Raw genomic sequence first — 17,848 nt, 5'->3', positions numbered from 1 at the left:
CCAATTAGTATAGTTTATTAGTAAAAGTCTCCCAAGTTGCAGGGGTCGACTACACTGACCTTTTCCCATTACGACTTGGATATCTCCCTGCACAGGGCTCCAATACTGATGCCGTTTGTTTCTATGAAAACTAGACTCAGAGAGGAATCTGTACATATATGGTACGATCCCTAATTATCTCTGGTTAATTTGTAATGAATTTCCAAAGTCGGAGCAGGGAATCCAGAAACCGTTCTGGCCCTGTCCCACAACAATCTGATTATCTCTTAATATACTGCCCATATGATCTTTTCGTTACTTCCTCATGAAAACAGACTCATCGAGCTTCGATTACATAATTTATTCATCAATTAATTCCACTCCAACAATTTTTAATGATTTTTCAATCTCATGACACTGCTGCTGCCAGCATCTGTTACGAAAGTAACTAGGTCCATTTCATGCCTACCCTTGATCCAACTCAATCGAACATTCGTGCCATTTTCGCATGGCTTAAAGTTTACATGCCAAATTCAAACACAACGTAATAGCTTATACATGCCAAAATGTTCTTCTAAGCCAATTAAGAAGAAAATACCAAAACTTGCTATCCGGTGTGATGACTTCGATGACGGCCTGACCCCGCAAAAATAGATGAGTCCAAGCAACCTATAATGGGTGACAAGGAAACACCGAGTGAGTTTATAACTCAGTAAGTCATAAGCAATGCACTACCATCCATCAATAACATTATCAAAAGAGGAAACAAAATGGAACGAGACAATTTACTCCATCCATACCGAACCATACCATAGTTCCTCCAACCTATCGATTCAATTTCATACCAATTTATGCATTCACAATCCACATACTCATCAATAGGATATTCGAGGCATTTTCATAAATCATTTTATTTTCGTTACAAACATACAACTAAACGGCCTTTCACCCATTCTACGATAAATTTTATGTACGTGACTTCAAGTATAGTTATCACATAGGTTCAACTTACCGAGCTCAACACCAAGTATAAGCATAGCGCATATTAGCCATGTACTCAAGACACTTACCCGATCCGCTGTCCGCGATCGACTCAATAGTGTCGCACACATAGTGTCCATAATGATTCACGAATGTATATTGAGCCCGCACACTCAGTGCTATATAATCAACTCGCACACTTAGTGCTACGTAATCAAATCGCACACTTAGTGCTACATAGTCAAACTCGCACACTTAGTGCCGCATGGTCAATTCGCACACTTAGTGCATCATATTCATTTCGCACACTTAGTGCAACATAGTCAAATCGCACACTTAGTGCTGTACAATTTAATCCCGCGCACTTAGCGCCAATCTCATGGTCATAAATGGTTATCCCGCACGTTTAGTGCCGAGATCAACAACTCAGTACATCTTACCTCTTTTCGTTCATTCAACAATTTCATCATCACATACGTACATGCATATATATATGTATATTTATTCATTCCATTCAGCATCAATACATAACATTATGACCAATGAAATAATCCCAACTACATGCTTAATGACTTACCTCGTGTTGGGTAAGACGGTTCCAACTCGGCTACTCGATAACCTTTTCTTTGCCTTTGCTCGATTCACCTCCTTTAACTCCTTGAGCTAAATCAATAATTTAACTAGTTTAACCACCTTGCTAAATATTTACAATCCAATTTCACATGTATATGTATGTTAGTATATTCGGCTAATAACCTCATGCAACTACCAAAGCCGAATCAACTAAATATACTTATGAATATATATATATCATCATCGAAATCACCTAAGCTTAGACATCAATTTTTAATTCCAAGCAAGTTGCCGAATGCAACCTTACTAAATTTTCATGGATTCAAGTCATGGATTCAATATACCATCACCATGGAATCAACAACCAAAAATTCATAGACAATTTAGGAAAATCACATTACAAATCTCAAATTCAAACAAAGACCATGGCCGAAATGCACATATGACCACATAGCAAAAATATTGAACCTTTGGTTGCCTAATTAGCTTAACATCCATCAAATTTTAAATCAAGAAACTCACCTCATCTATAATCAACCCTCAATACCCTAAAGCATCAAAAACGACATCAAAGAAATACAACCATCCATGGCCGAATGTCATAGCCGAATTGTTTTAACCATGAGTAACATAACAAGCATAGATCGTGTTTATGGATATACCATGGCCGATTCAAGCTAATCACCTCCAAAATCATCAACCATTTTCGATGCATATAACATATATAAACATGAATAAGTTTCATATAATCTCTTAACACATTAATTTCTTTCATCAACAACCTTTTGTTTCTTTATCCATCAAAACTTAAAGGTAAGAAAAAATCAAGTTCTTCTCACACATACCATAACCGAAAGCTCCATCCAACACTCTAAATTCGAAATTCTAGTATGGCTAGGTAAGAAAAACGTGATGATTAACCCAAACAACTATTATTTCAAAAGAAAAATTAACAAAATTTACTAACCTCCTCTTGATTCAAAAGGCCGAATGCCTTTGCTTCACTTTCTTTTGTTTTTTCTTTCTTTAGGTACGGCTATTGTGGTAAGGAAAAGGATGAACACTCCTCCTTCCTCCCTTATTTTATTCATCCTTTCTTTTCTTTTTAATTCACTTCTTTTATTTTCTAATCCACTTACCAATATTAAATAATAAACAACATAAACTTGGAGGAATGGAACCATGCTTGGCCGGCCACCTATCAAGAATTGGGCACCTTGACATGCAAACCCAAACTTTCTCACCTTGTTATTATTTAATCCTTATAATTCATCTATCATCTTTTCTAACTTCGTCAACTAGGTCCTTTTTGAATTAATTCACAATCCTAATGCTAATATTAAGCATTTAATTTCTCATATATTCACTGTCACACAACAATTTATGCAATTAAAACACGAAAATAAATTTTTGGGTCGGTAATGTGGTCTCGAAACCACATTCCCACCAGGGTCTAATTTGGGTTGTCACACTTAGTGAAATTTCACGCTATTAAAAGTTTTTTTTTCAAGATTGATTGTTGTTCCGAACAAGTGATTTTTCTTCTCCAATTAGTGAATCCATTTTATACGCCACATCTTTAAACCTTTCTTTCTTTCGAGCCTACCTTAAACCATACGACTTTCCTTTGCAAACCCCTTGAAGCCGACCATCTAAGCTAAAGATCAAGCCCTACCAAGTCTTATACAAAATTATAAGAGAAGAAACGAGAGGAAAAAGGCACGAGTGTGTGAGCATATTCGAGAGGAGGTAAAAGCCAAAGGAGTGTAAACACGAGCGTGAGTGTCGTTCTTTCTTTCTTTTCTGAGTGAACGTGAGTCTTTGTGGTGAGGAATCTCTATTATGTCTCAAAATCTCGAGCAAAACATGGCGGAAAGGACCGAAAAACAACCGATAAGAAATGTCGGAGGAGGAGTTCCCGATTTAGGTCAACAAGCCCTCTTAAGGGAATTCCAACGAATGCTTCGAACTAAACTTGAATCTATTAATGAGAGACTTGATCGAGTGGAAGGAGGACCAACACGAGAAGGAACCCCTCAAGGACCGAGAAGGGAGCGAGGGCAAGCAAGACCTTTCGTGGATGATCCCTACGAGCCAAGCGAGGTGGAAAGCGACCAAGCGTCAAATCAAAGCGAGAGACGACGAGGTCAAAGGAATAGGGGTCCTAGAGATCGAGGCCAAGTTGATGATGATTTAAAAAGTATTAAGCTATCCATTCCTCCCTTTCATGGGAAATCTGATCCAGAAGCCTATCTAGAATGGGAGAGAAAAATTGAGATGGTCTTCGAGTGTCACAACTACTCGAAGAGCAAAAAGGTAAAATTGGTGACAATCGAGTTCTCCGATTACGCAATGATATGGTGGGATCAACTCACAACGAGTCGAAGAAGGAACGGGGAGCGGCCAATCTCATATTGGGCCGAAATGAAAGCCGTAATGCGTAAGCTATTTATACCCTCTTACTATTATCGTGAACTTTATCAAAAGTTGCAAAATCTTACGCAAGGAAATCGAAGTGTGAAGGACTACTTCAAAGAAATGGAGATTGCCATGATTCGAGCGAACGTGGATAAAGATAGCGAAGCAACAATGGCTCGATTCTTAGCTGGCCTTAATCGTGACATAGCTAATGTGGTGGAACTTCAACACTATGTCGAAGTTGTTGATATGGTACATGTTGCCATCAAAGTCGAAAAATAATTGAAGAGAAAAGGAACTAGCCGAACCTTTCCTAGGACCAACAATTCTCAAAGGTGGAACCAAGGCACGGGTAAGAAAGACTTTTGTAATCGTACTAAGGATCAATCTTTGTCTTCTAAGACAAACAAACCCGTTGGTGAAACTAGCAAAGGCAAAGAAGTTGCCATTCCGAATCGATCGAGAGAAATAAAGTGCTTCAAGTGCTTAGGGAGGGGCCATATTGCAAGTCAATACCCTAACCGAAGTATCATGATCGTGCGGGCTGATGGGGAGATTGAATAAGAGGAAGACGATGATGAAGAACCTGATGAAACCGCCGAAGAAGAAAATGAACTTGAATATGCTGTTGATGGCGAAATCCTCGTCATTAAACGAAGCCTTAGTCTTCAAAGCGTTGAAAACGAACAACAAAGGGAGAACATTTTCCATACACGTTGCCATGTTCAAGGCAAGGTGTGCAGCTTGATCGTTGATGGCAGGAGTTGTACAAATGTGGCCAGCACCTTAATGGTTGAAAAACTTGGCTTGCCAGCAACTAAGCACCCTCAACCTTACAAGCTTCAATGGCTTAATGACGGAGGGGAGTTGAAGGTAACTAAGCAAGTTTTGGTGTCGTTTACTATTGGAAAATATTCCAACGAGGTTTTATGCGACGTGGTACCTATGCACGCTGGTCATATGTTATTGAGTCATCCATGGCAATTCGACCGTAAAGTTATTCATGATGGTTTTGCAAACTGCTACACTTTCAAGTTTGAAGGGAAGAATGTAACCTTAGTTCCAATGACACCGAGGCAAGTTTATGAAGACCAATTGAAGTTAAGAGAGTCTTTTGAAAAATTTCGAGAGAATGTACAAAAAGAAAAGAATGAAAAAGAGAGCGAAAAACACATTCAGAAGAAAAAAAACCTTTGAAAAGTGTGAGAGAAAACAATAAAATGATTGAACAAAAAAAGAGAGAAGAAAAAGAGCAAAAGAAAAGGAGTATTTATGCGAGAGAGAGTGATTTTAGGAAATCTTATTTGATGTAGCAATCGGTTCTTGTACTTATGTACAAGGAAACTATTTTGAATACTAGCGAGTTGGATCCAAATTTGCCCTCTTCGATTGTCTCTCTTTTGCAGGAATTCGAGGACGTGTTTTCGGAAGACATTCCTAATGGGTTACCACCCATTCGAGGAATAGAACATCAAATTGAATTCATTCCCGAAGCTTCTATTCCCAATCGTCCAGCTTATCGTACAAATCCCGAAGAGACCAAAGAATTGCAAAAACAAGTCAATTAACTTATGGAGAAGGGATATATACGAGAAAGTCTTAGTCCATGCATCGTACCGGTTTTATTGGAGCCAAAGAAGGATGGAACATGGCGTATGTGCGTAGATTGTCGCGCGGTGAATAAGATCACTATTAAGTATTGACATCTGATACCGCAACTCAATGATATGTTGGATGAATTGAGTGGTGCTCGATTGTTTTCTAAAATTGATCTAAAGAGCGAATACCACCAAATTCGGATGCGTGAAGGGGACGAGTGGAAAACCTCTTTTAAGACGAAGCATGGACTCTACGAGTGGCTGGTTATGCCATTCGGGCTTACCAATGCGCCCAACACTTTCATGCGCTTGATGAACCATGTTCTTCGTTCTTTTATCGGAAAATTTTGCGTTGTCTATTTTGATGATATACTTATCTATAGCAAATCCTTAGATGACCATTTGTTGCATTTAAAATATGTTTTGGATGTGCTTAGAAAAGAATATTTGTTTGCTAATCTTAAGAAATGTACTTTTTGTACTAACAAGGTTATTTTCTTAGGATTCGTGGTCATCTCGGAAGGACTGGAGGTTGATCAAGAAAAGGTGAAAGCCATTCGAGAGTGGCCTAGACTCACGAGCATTAGCCAAGTGAGGAGCTTCCACGGATTGGCAAGCTTTTATCGACGATTTGTTCCAAATTTTAGCACCTTGGCAGCACCTTTAACTAGTGTGATCAAGAAGTCTTCTGCCTTCTATAGGAATGAGGAACAAGAAAAATCTTTTATTGCTATTAAATCGTGTTTAACTAATGCTCCATTACTTGTGTTGACTGACTTTGCTAAAATGTTTTCTCAACTATCCGACTTACGACAAGGAAATGTATGCACTAATTCGAGCTCTTGAGACGTGGCAGCATTATTTATGGCCAAAAGAGTTCGTCATACACTCGGATCATGAGGCATTGAAGCATATCAAGGGACAAGCAAAATTGAATAAATGACACGCCAAATGGGTAGAGTATTTAGAATCTTTTCCTTATATCATCAAATACAAAAAGGGTAAGGAAAACATTGTGGTTGACGCATTATCACAACGATATACTTTATTATCACATTTGGCTGCAAAGTTGCTTGGATTTGTCTTTTTAAAAGAAATGTATGTTGACGATGTTGATTTTGGTGCTATTTATAAATCCTGTGAAAACAAAGCTGTTGATAAGTACTTCAGGTTTGATGGTTTCCTTTTCCGTGAAAGTAATCTTTGTGTGCCGCAAGGTTCAATAAGGAAATTTTTGGTAATCGAGGCACATGGTGGTGGACTCATGGGCCATTTCGGGGTGGCTAAGACGTTGTCAACCCTCCATGAGCATTTCTTTTGGCCTGGGATGAGAAAAGATGTTGAGCGGGTCTGTAGTCAATGTATAACTTGCAAGAAGGCCAAGTCCAAAATCAATCCGCATGGACTCTACAAACCATTGCCCATATCTGACGCACCATGGGTCGATCTTTCAATTGATTTCGTCCTAGGACTACCAAGGACCAAAACGGGGAAGGACTCTATCTTTGTTGTTGTAGATCGATTTTCCAAAATGTCACATTTTATAGCTTGTTCTAAAACTGATGATGCTGTCCATATTGTTAATTTTTTCTTTAGGGAGGTTTTACGAGTTCATGGAGTTCTGAAAACCATCGTATCCGATCGAGACACAAAGTTCCTAAGTCATTTTTGGAGAACTCTATGGGGAAGGTTAGGAACGAAGCTGCTGATTTCAACAACATGTCATCCTCAAACAGATGGACAAACGGAGGTTGTGAATCGTGTACTATAAACTCTATTGCAAACAATTATTCGAAAGAATCTCAAATCGTGGGAAGAGTGTCTACCGCATGTAGAATTCGCTTGCAATAGATCCGTCCATTCTGCTACTAAACATTCACCATTTGAGGTTGTGTATGGATTCAATCCTCTAACTCCATTAGATTTGCTTCCTTTGCCCAATGATCAGCTTGTTCATACCGATGCAAAGCGAAAAGCCGATTATGTGAAGCAACTTCACCAAAAGGTGAGAACCAACATTGAAGCTCGAACCGAACAATATATGTGAGCTGCCAATAAAGGAAGGAAGCAAATAGTGTTCTAACCCGGAGATTGGGTTTGGGTTCACATAAGGAAGGAAAGGTTCCCAGCTCAACGAAGGTCAAAGCTGTTGCCGAGTGGAGACGGTCCCTTTCAAGTGTTGGAACGAATTAATGATAACTCTTACAAGCTTGATCTCCCAGGTGATTACAATATTAGCGCAAGCTTTAACGTGGCTGATTTATCTCCTTTTGATGCAGGTAGCGATTTGGGGACAAACCGCCTCGAAGAGGGAGGGAATGATGCAATCGAGACCCATGAGCTACCGAGTGTTAATGATATTTCCCTTGAGCTACCAAACGGACCCATTACTCGAGCTAGAGCTAATAAGTTCAAGAATGCAATTTCAACTTTGGTGGATCGAGTTTGGAGTGAATTCGTGGCTATTCTACTTGAAAAATCATGGGCCAGCAAATTAAGCAACCCGTGCAATCTACTTCAAGTTCATTCAGCTCAATTTTAGCTCACCGAGCTCACTTTTAGCTTAATCAGCTCACTTTAAGCTCATTTGCGTTTATATTTATTTTGCTGGAATATTTATTTAAGTTATTAGTTAAATTAGTTAAGTTAATTAATTTAATTTAATTTTTGGTCAAAATAATTATTGAGTGTTATTTAATGTGTTCTAATTAGTTTAGTGCCTTAAATATGTTTTAAACTACAACAAATATTTATTTAGTTGACCGAACTAAATGAGCAGATTTTTATATTCATTTGCCGCCGAATTTAATGTATTTGTTGCATGAGCTAATTTTTTGATTTAAATTGGTGCAGGAATCTCCCTTGGACGGCATGGGTGCATGCACCTAAGGTTCATTGTATTTGGCCGAAACATGCATGGCACTTCCAAGTGAATATTCAGCCAAATTTGCCATCCTCAAACATCTACATGCAGCTCATTTTAAGTGTTCACATGAGAGACTATTCAGCTGATGGTGTTCACACATATTTGACTCCTCAAAACCGACTTTTCACACTTGTGTGGCTGTTCAACAACTATCTTTAATGTTCTTATCTTTTCAGCCAACAAGTGCCAATTTAAGGAGTAATTTAAGAGCAAGGTCGAACTTGGACAAGACCATTGATCTACCGATGCATTCATCTTTGCAAGGTGCATTTGCTTCATGCTTAAGCTACCCTTTTGAATGCCCATTCAGCCGAATCTTATGGAGGAATTAATTCTGGAATTTTCTTAATTTTTCTTAGCTTTAAAGTTTGTCTATTCGGCTAGCCTTTGTAAAACTATAAATATTTGTTTGTTCATTTGTAAAAGGACTTTTGCCATTTTGATTATTGGAATTAAGTATTTTCTGAGAATTTCTTCTCTAAATTTCATCCAAAGACTTTGTTGGCTTATCTACTAGTTAGTGGCGTCAACCTTGTTCTGTAACCTGAACTTATCACTTTCAACTAAAGTGTGGCGTTCAACTATACCGAGGTTCCTATCTTCGATAGATAGTGGGTCAAGGTTCTCTTACATCCTTATTCATCCATCTTAAAGACATATAAGAATCGGGTCAACCTTAATCCTTAACGTTGGTTCATTCTTGTTTTTAAGCCCATCTTCCCATTTCATTTTGAATCGAAAATTCCAAACCATTATTATTTGTTTCCTACCTTTTCTTAGCCTAATTAATTTACAAATCACTTCCCTTAATCTCAATTGAACCTCAAACAACTTCATTGTTCAAGTAAAATGAATTGACTCAAGAAGAACGAAACTTCATCGTTTGGACAATCGGGCAACAAAAGTGATTCAACTCATTAAACCGAGGCCGGTTCGCATCAGGATCAAATTCAGTTTAAGTTAGGGCCTTAGCCCAATTCAGTATAGAAGCAGTCATGCATTAGGGCCTTGGCCCTTTACAGTATCAGTAATCAGTATAGTAACAGATATACAGTCACCAAATCCGACCTAGCCAGCCTCTACACACTATCTTTCTCTAACCCTATACCCCTTATGGGGATATAATCAACCCACCCATCCCTACACTCCAAAAAGCACCGAATGCAACACTAAACACTGGTTTACAACTGAGTTGCTAGTAAATTAGGCCCGAGGCCTTTCAGTACACTTCCTTCGAACAATACCAACCCCCAACCCAATGCAATGCAATATACAGTACTGACACGCTATACCATAGCAACAGTGCATACAATATCAATTCATTGAATATCAACATGCTCGATAACATGTAAATATATATATTTACATGTTATCGAGTATATCTCAGTCATACAGTCATTTCAGTCAATTAGGAGTCTAGGTAAGCTTACCGACCCTACGGTAGGTTGGACAGTCATCTCGGGTGACCTGTGCAACCTTAACAACAAAACAGTAGAGATGGGCTCACACACCCATGTTGTCAACCCGTTTGTACCCACACACTCGTGTGGTCCACACGGCCTAAAATGGCATTAGCCTAAATATCCCACATGCCCATGTGGCCTACATAGCCCAATTTAGTTTCGTTCGTGTATTGCACATGCTCGTGTTCCGTCCACGGCATACCACACGGGCGGCCACACGCCTGTGTGGCATCGACAACCCCATGTTTTGGCTTTTTACCGATTACCATTTTTAATGTTATGGTTATACACACCTAGTTTCGATTCATAGCTAACGCACTGCTGAGAACACCAGCACCTAATTTCTGAGTAAAACACTAAATTAAACCTAAAAACAAGTAATCATACTACTTCTTTCAATTCCAAAGTGCTTACCTTAGACGATTCGATGCACCCTAACACTTATCACGTCGAAAGCCTAGGTGCTTAAAGAGATTCCCCTACCAACAAAAACACTAATAGCCAATCCCACAATTGAGTGATTACTATCGAATTAATCAGCTGGAGTAGACAATACGAATAACAAAATCAAACTAGAATGGCACTTGCGAAATCCAAGATAGCATATTGATTAAGAATGATCCATAACGAATTTGCATCAAGATTTAACCCAAAAGCAACTAATCTCTCACCTTCGATCAATGAACAGAATTCTCCACATAATAAAGAACTCTGATTGGTGACCGCAGACGCTTGAAAACCTCCCCCTAACGTCTTATATGAAACACTTCAAAAGGGAAGTTATCGAAAAGAAACAAATTACCTACTAAGACTTACCGAAACCTCCTTAGATGTGTACACAAAGGAACAAGAAAATCAAGATTCACTTTCTTGTTTTCAAGAAAATCAAGACACCGAATCTTGGCCCAATTTTGCTATTTGTAGTGATTTCAAGAATCAAGAAAATCAAGATTTTAAATCTTGGAAATCTTGGTCCAAGAAACCGAATCTTGCAGCCAAAGCACATTGGATCTCCGTTATGAGCATCAACGACCCAATTTCGGTAGGAGATGGATCACAAGGTCGAATTCTTGAAGGCAAGGCCCAATAAGAAGATTCCCAGCCCAATCAAGAAATCCACACATACTTAATTGAAAATCAGGCCAAATTGTCAAAGGGCCCAATTTGTAAACATTTTAATTGTTTGTTTAATTTTTAGGCTCTAGGAAAATTACATGTTAAAATTCGGCCCAATACAGTCCATTAAGTGCCTAGCCGAATTTCCTCTTTATTTTTATTAATTAGGTTTAATTTTTAAAGTTTTCTATTGAGATTAGGATTAGTTTAAGGCCTATTTAAAGGATGGTCGGCCACCCATTATAGGAACTTTTCAATTATATCAAAAATTTTAGATTTGTTTAAGTGCAGAATTCTCTTTGAGTTTTTCTCCAAGAATTCTCTCTTGGGTTTTCTTTAGAAGTTGTTTTAACAATCTTTTGATTGTGGGAGCCATCTTCAGCCTTCTTCTTACCATTGATATTCTTTGGAGGGGAGATTAGAGTTGTTTGAAGGGAGTTGTGAGATCTTTCGGGATTTCAAGGCTTCTTAGGACTTTTCTTTTATTTGTTTGCTGTCAATTTCTTTTCTTTATTTCTTCTTGTGCCGAATCTTTATCTAATTTATTTCCTGTTCTTATTGTGTTTCCAGCCTTTTTTCTATCTTAAGGAATCGGCCAAAATCCCCAATTTCTAGGGTTCTTGCTGATTCATCCATACTCTTTTTGTGTGAAATTAGATTGCCGAAATTTGGGGAAAACTATCTTGGTATTCAATTGGGCAGAATCGCAATCTCCTTTAGGGTTTTAAGAACCCTTATTAACACTTATTTCTATTCTCAATTTGATTCTTTGCTGATTTGGGGATTTTATTTCAGATCTAGAAATTCAAAGTTCTAATCTTTTAATTTTCTGTTTCGTTTCAGATCTGTTTGTTTAGAACCTCGTAGGAGTTTTCTCGTGACTTGACAACTCGATCTTGGTCCACGTGCAATCCTATATCATTTGGTATCAGATTTTGGGCGTTTTGGGTGTTCTTGGTTGATTTCTAAACTGATATCTATTTTTTTAAACTACAAACAGCAGTTTTACTCAGAAAAAAATTTTGAAAAAAATTCATTTGAGTGGGTAAACATTGTTCGATTGATCTGAAATTTTACATACATATTTGTGGCACTGTGATTGAGTATAAAAAAATATTTCCCGAAAAAAAGTCAGTCAAAAAAGTCAAAATAATTGAAAAATATGAAATTAAATAAAAATTAAAAAAAAATATTCAGCGGGTTGAGTTTGGTGCCCAAAATTTTCAGATAAAAATTAAATATTTAAGTACATTCAAGATTTAATTTCGTGATTTTTGGAGATCGGGAACACCTCGAACGAAGTTGTCAAGTTACTCCGCAATTTTTCAGGTTCTTCTGGATTCAGCAATTTTTATTGATTCTTAGCTATAGGTTTTCATTTGTTTGCCTTTATTCTCCCTTTACACTATCTAACACCTTTTTGTTTCTTGTGTTAGTAGGATTTTTAAAGTGTGCACAATTTCTTCCTCGGTGAAACACAAATCAGTTGGTGTCTCGTCAATTTTTGGCATCCTAGTGCAAATTAGGAATCTTCGGTAGTTCAGTTCATACACTCTCTAATTGGTTGATATAAACTCTACTAAAGAACTCACAAGACTGAATTATACCTCATTGAGAATTTGATTTTTCTTTTTGAGTGATTAACGGTGAGGTTTGCTAACTTTTATTTTTAGTGTTGAGTGTTTATTTTTTTGCAGGTTTTTGAAAATGTCTAAGGTTGGTCAAGTTGATAATGATCACAATGATGCATTTACAAAGTTCCAACAACAGTTAGACGAACAGGCGGCCTTACTTCAAACTTTGAGTGCTACTATCAATGAGGTGCGATTGAATCAAGAGCCTCAATATCGAGATCCAATTAAAAAAGATGTGGATAATCAACCTCCTGTTCATAGACACGCTCCTAGACGTGTCCCTAGAATCGAATATGATTTTCATGATCGTGGACAACCTTCTTTGGCCAAACCAAAGAGCGAGCAGCAACGAGAACATCTCTTTCATACCCACTGCCATGTACAAGGTAAGATTTGTAGAGTTATTATTGATGGTGAAAGTTGCTCGAACGTAGCTAGCACGACGATGGTGGAAAAGCTTTGCTTAAACACTACCAAGCATCCACGACCTTATCAACTACAAGGACTTAGCAACGAAGGCCAATTTAAGGTCAATCAACAAGTGCGCATCGCCTTTTCTATCGGTAAGTATCAAGACGAAGTCGTGTGCGACATAGTGCCTATTCAAGCTTGCCATTTGTTGCTAGGAGAACCATGGCAAATGGATCGAAAGGTCACTCACGATGGTCATTCCAATAAGTATTCTTTCAAACATCAAGGAATGAAAATCGCCTTAGTGCCGCTCACTCCGGAACAAGTCCATGAGGACCAAATCAAACTGAAAAATTCTGTTGTTAAAACAAGTGAGGAAAAAGAAAAAGAGAATGAAAAAGAGCAAAAAGAGATTGAGAGTGAAAAAGAAATTGAAGAAAGAAGAGAGAATGAGTTAGAGAAAGAAACAAAAGAAAAAGACGATGAAAGGGTACTGAGGAATGTTTCCACTAACCAAGATATGAATTTTTCTTCTGTTGCTACTTTTCAGGTTCTCGAAAGACCGAAAGATAGCTTTCAACTTCAATACCTCTCAAATGAAAGACGCTTTCATATGATCAACATAGGCAAAGATGAAATCACACTACATGAGCCCGAAGGTAAGCGAGGTAAGGAATTTTTAGCAACAGAGTCCCGTGCAGATTTGAAAATTATTGGTGACTTAGTACTTAAAAGATCCCCTCATTTTGATCCAATTAATTGTTATTCTTCGATTGTGGTTGATAAAGTCATTACGAAAGGAAACGTGAGTTGTTATTCTCTTAATTTGCCTTGTGTAAAATCCTCAAATTTTTGCAAATTTGTTTTGGCAAATACTTTCTATTGTTTTAATACTTGGTTTTTGAATAAGGTAACGAAATTTTCCAAGTTTTTTTTCAATTTATATTCGTGCCTTAAACAATTTCTGTGGTTATACATAAATTTTGAGTTCCATTTGACAAAGGTTAACTCAACAACGGAGCTTCGACTACACTATGCCCCCAATGAGCGAAGATTTGTATTCAATGAAAAAGGTAAAATCGACCCTTATTCTTCTGCTTATAAAGGTAAGATGCTTGAAATTTTTGAAACACCTTTGTACTCCTCGAATAGTGGCAAAGATCGTGTTGATGATTTAATTTTGTAAAACGCTTAGATCGAAACGTGCTTGACTATCATATTTTATTTATTGATGATCTATCTGTTTTAATGGCTGATAAAAAGATTATTGTTTTTGATGCATGTGTGAGTGAATCCATAGTCCGCCGATTAATGCATGGTATGATTGTGCAACTCTGTGAACTATGTGGACCTTTTCAAATACCTACTTGTGACGATTATGTTTACCATTTGATTTATTACTCGCAATTTCTTCATGGTTTGTGGAAACAATTTGAGATGATTGAATGCCTTAAAACAGGTCCATCTTTGTTTCGAATATTTGACGAGGTATTGGCGAGTAAATTAGCTTATTTGCACGATAATCTGAATCTGTCCATTCGCATGCGTTATACTTGTTTCGTTATACTTATGATTGGACTACAAGTTTGTTTGCGTTACTATTTACTAACTCATGACTATTCTTTTCAGTGGGCTCAATTGCCATTAGTCCCATTCGATCGAGGAAAGTCGAGTCCATTTGATTTTTTAGATTCGAGGATGGATCTTTTTGAGGAAGGGGGAATGATACGAGTCACAAAGGCCTTAGATGCGTACACAAAGGAACGAGAAAATAAAGATTCACTTTCTTGTTTTCAAGAAAATCAAGAAACCGAATCTTGGCCCAATTTTGCTATTTGGAGTGATTTCAAGAATCAAGAAAATCAAGAATTCAAATCTTGGAAATCTTGGTCCAAGAAACCGAATCTTGCAGCCAAAGCGCATTGGATCTCTGTTACGAGCATCAACGACCCAATTTCGGTAGGAGATGGATCACAAGCCCGAATTCTTGAAGGCAAGGCTCAATAAGAAGATTCCCAGCCCAATCAAGAAATCCACACATATTTAGTTGAAAATTAGGCCAAATTGTCAAAGGGCCCAATTTGTAAACATTTTAATTGTTAATTTAATTTTTAGGCTCTAGGAAAATTACATGTTAAAATTCGGCCCAATACAGTCCATTAAGTGCCTAGCTAAATTTCCTCTTTATTTTTATTAATTTTTAAAATTTTCTATTGAGATTAGGATTAGTTTAAGGCCTATTTAAAGGATGGCTGGCCACCCATTGTAGGAACTTCTCAATTATATCAAAAATTTCAGATTTGTTTAAGTGCAGAATTCTCTTTGAGTTTTTCTCCAAGAATTCTCTCTTGGGTTTTCTTTAGAAGTTGTTTTAACAATCTTTTGATTGTGGGAGCCATCTTCAGCCTTCTTCTTGCCATTGATATTCTTTGGAGGGGAGATTAGAGCCGTTTAAAGGGAGTTGTGAGATCTTTCGGGATTTCAAGGCTTCTTAGGACTTTTCTTTTATTTGCTTGCTGTCAATTTCTTTTCTTTATTTCTTCTTGTGCCAAATCTTTATCTAATTTATTTGCTGTTCTTATTATGTCTCCAGCCTTTTTTCTATGTTAAGGAATCGGCCAAAAACCCCCAATTTCTAGGGTTCTTGCTGATTCATCCATACTCTTTTTGTGTGAAATTAGATTGCCGAAATTTGGGGAAAACTATCTTGGTATTCAATTCGGCAGAATCACAATCTCCTTTAGGGTTTCAAGAACCCTTATTAACACTTATTTCTATTCTCAATTTGATTCTTTGCTGATTTGGGGATTTTATTTTAGATCTGGAAATTCAAAGTTCTAATATTTTAATTTTCTGTTTCGTTTCAGATCTATTCGTTTAGAACCTCGTAGGAGTTTTCTCGTGACTTGACAACTCGATCTTGGTCCGTACGCAATCCTATATCACTTTATTTCGGCAGAACTTAATGCGATGAACGAAGAGGAAAAAGAACAACGACAGAAATGGAGAAATTCTTAGTGTAACTCCAGCAAACGAAAAGAAAAAAGGTAAACCAGTGGCCAAAATCGGCAAGAATGGAGCAGGAAAAGAAACTTTGGCAAAGGTTCAACAGAGTTGGGGAAAAAGAAACGACAGACTGATGGAGGAACTTTGGGAATTTAAAATAACAAAATAAAAAAAATTCAGCCTATTATCCCCATATCCCTTAAATTTCTCCTAAAACCATCCAACCACTCCCACTATCCAAATCCCTAAATTTTCTCTCCACACTTCCCACTACACCTCTACCGCTTCGGCATTATCTCTCTTAAACACTTCACGGCACCACTAGCAAAAATAAATCCTTTGTTTGCACAAGGACTCGAACTCCAAACTTCCAACCTATTTACACTCCACTGAACCACCAGACCAGCATGCCTATTCTGACATATTTTACCAAGATTTAATTATAAGCCTACTGACTAGTGATAGGGCTTTGTTCAAAAAAATACAAAAATTTTCCCAAGACAAGGCTTGAACTTAAGACCTCTGACACACACCTAGAGCACTTAACCACTGAAGCAGATACAGAGTTGTGTCATAAGTACACAAAAACAAATATACAAACTTTAGGGCGTTACAACATATTTATTTTGTGGGTATATTTATTGTCTTTAACAATTGTGATAGATAGATGACAACTCCAGTCATCATTGAAACTCCACTACACACTAGCAGTTTCTCTTGGAAAGCAGGTGGCTCTATATTAACTTCTTAATATGTTTCTGTTTTGAGAGTATTTTACAATAATAAGTTATTTCACAAGTTGATTTGGATCCCTATTGGTAACTCTAAATTATATAAAATTTTATAGCACCTTTTGACTAGTAATTGTAAACTCTAATTTATATAGTTTTTTTTTAAAGTTTATGACATCTTTTTACTTAAAAATAATATTAATCTTGAGTATTTAATTACTAATTGGGTGAATTTTATTTATATTTCAATAATGAGCATGATTTAATGAAGAATGTGATTTTATACTATTTTTGCATTAATTTTGTACATAACTTAATTAATTTATGCTATATATTGATCTTGACATTTTTTAATGCACTTGGACCAAATAAATTATGCATGATTTATTTATCAAATAAAGTTGTATGGACATGCCTGATTTCACTCCATATAGACGGCAAACACATACAAAACGGGTCAAGAAACAGTTGATTTGATCCAATAGAAGAAAGGTCAATTGATGGACAAGTTTGGTAAACAATTAGGTCACCAAGCCATCCAAATAGAACAAACCCTATTCAGCAAAGGCATTTGGACTGATCATAGATTTACTTTTTGGAGATTTACTGGAGGTCTCTATACTTGAAAATAAATTAGAAAATATCACACCAACTTTATCCAAGAAACTGTCCACCCCTTTCTTGATTCAAGCATGATATCATGCATGAACCAATCAACCAAACAACTCCCTTCTCCACAAATTATGGTCGGCCATGGGAAGGAGAAACCTAAGGGATTCATCATGCTATTTTTAGCAAACACACCTACCATCCTTCACTATAAATACCTAGCTCCATTCCTCATTTCAATCATCCCTTAATCATTCCTAATTTCTCAAACATCATTCATCCCTCACTATCATTTCATTTTCCCATTTACTTTCTTTCTTTCCACATATAAACTCCCTTGGCCGACCAGCTTGAGTAGTAGTTTGTGGAAGAGCAGCTATGAGAATTGGAGGAAGCCTCCATG

This window comes from Gossypium hirsutum, chromosome D08 (genome assembly GCF_007990345.1).
Source record: "Gossypium hirsutum isolate 1008001.06 chromosome D08, Gossypium_hirsutum_v2.1, whole genome shotgun sequence".
Lineage (NCBI taxonomy): Eukaryota > Viridiplantae > Streptophyta > Magnoliopsida > Malvales > Malvaceae > Gossypium > Gossypium hirsutum.
The sequence above is the reverse complement of the archived record's forward strand: the minus strand, read 5'-3'. Positions refer to the sequence as shown.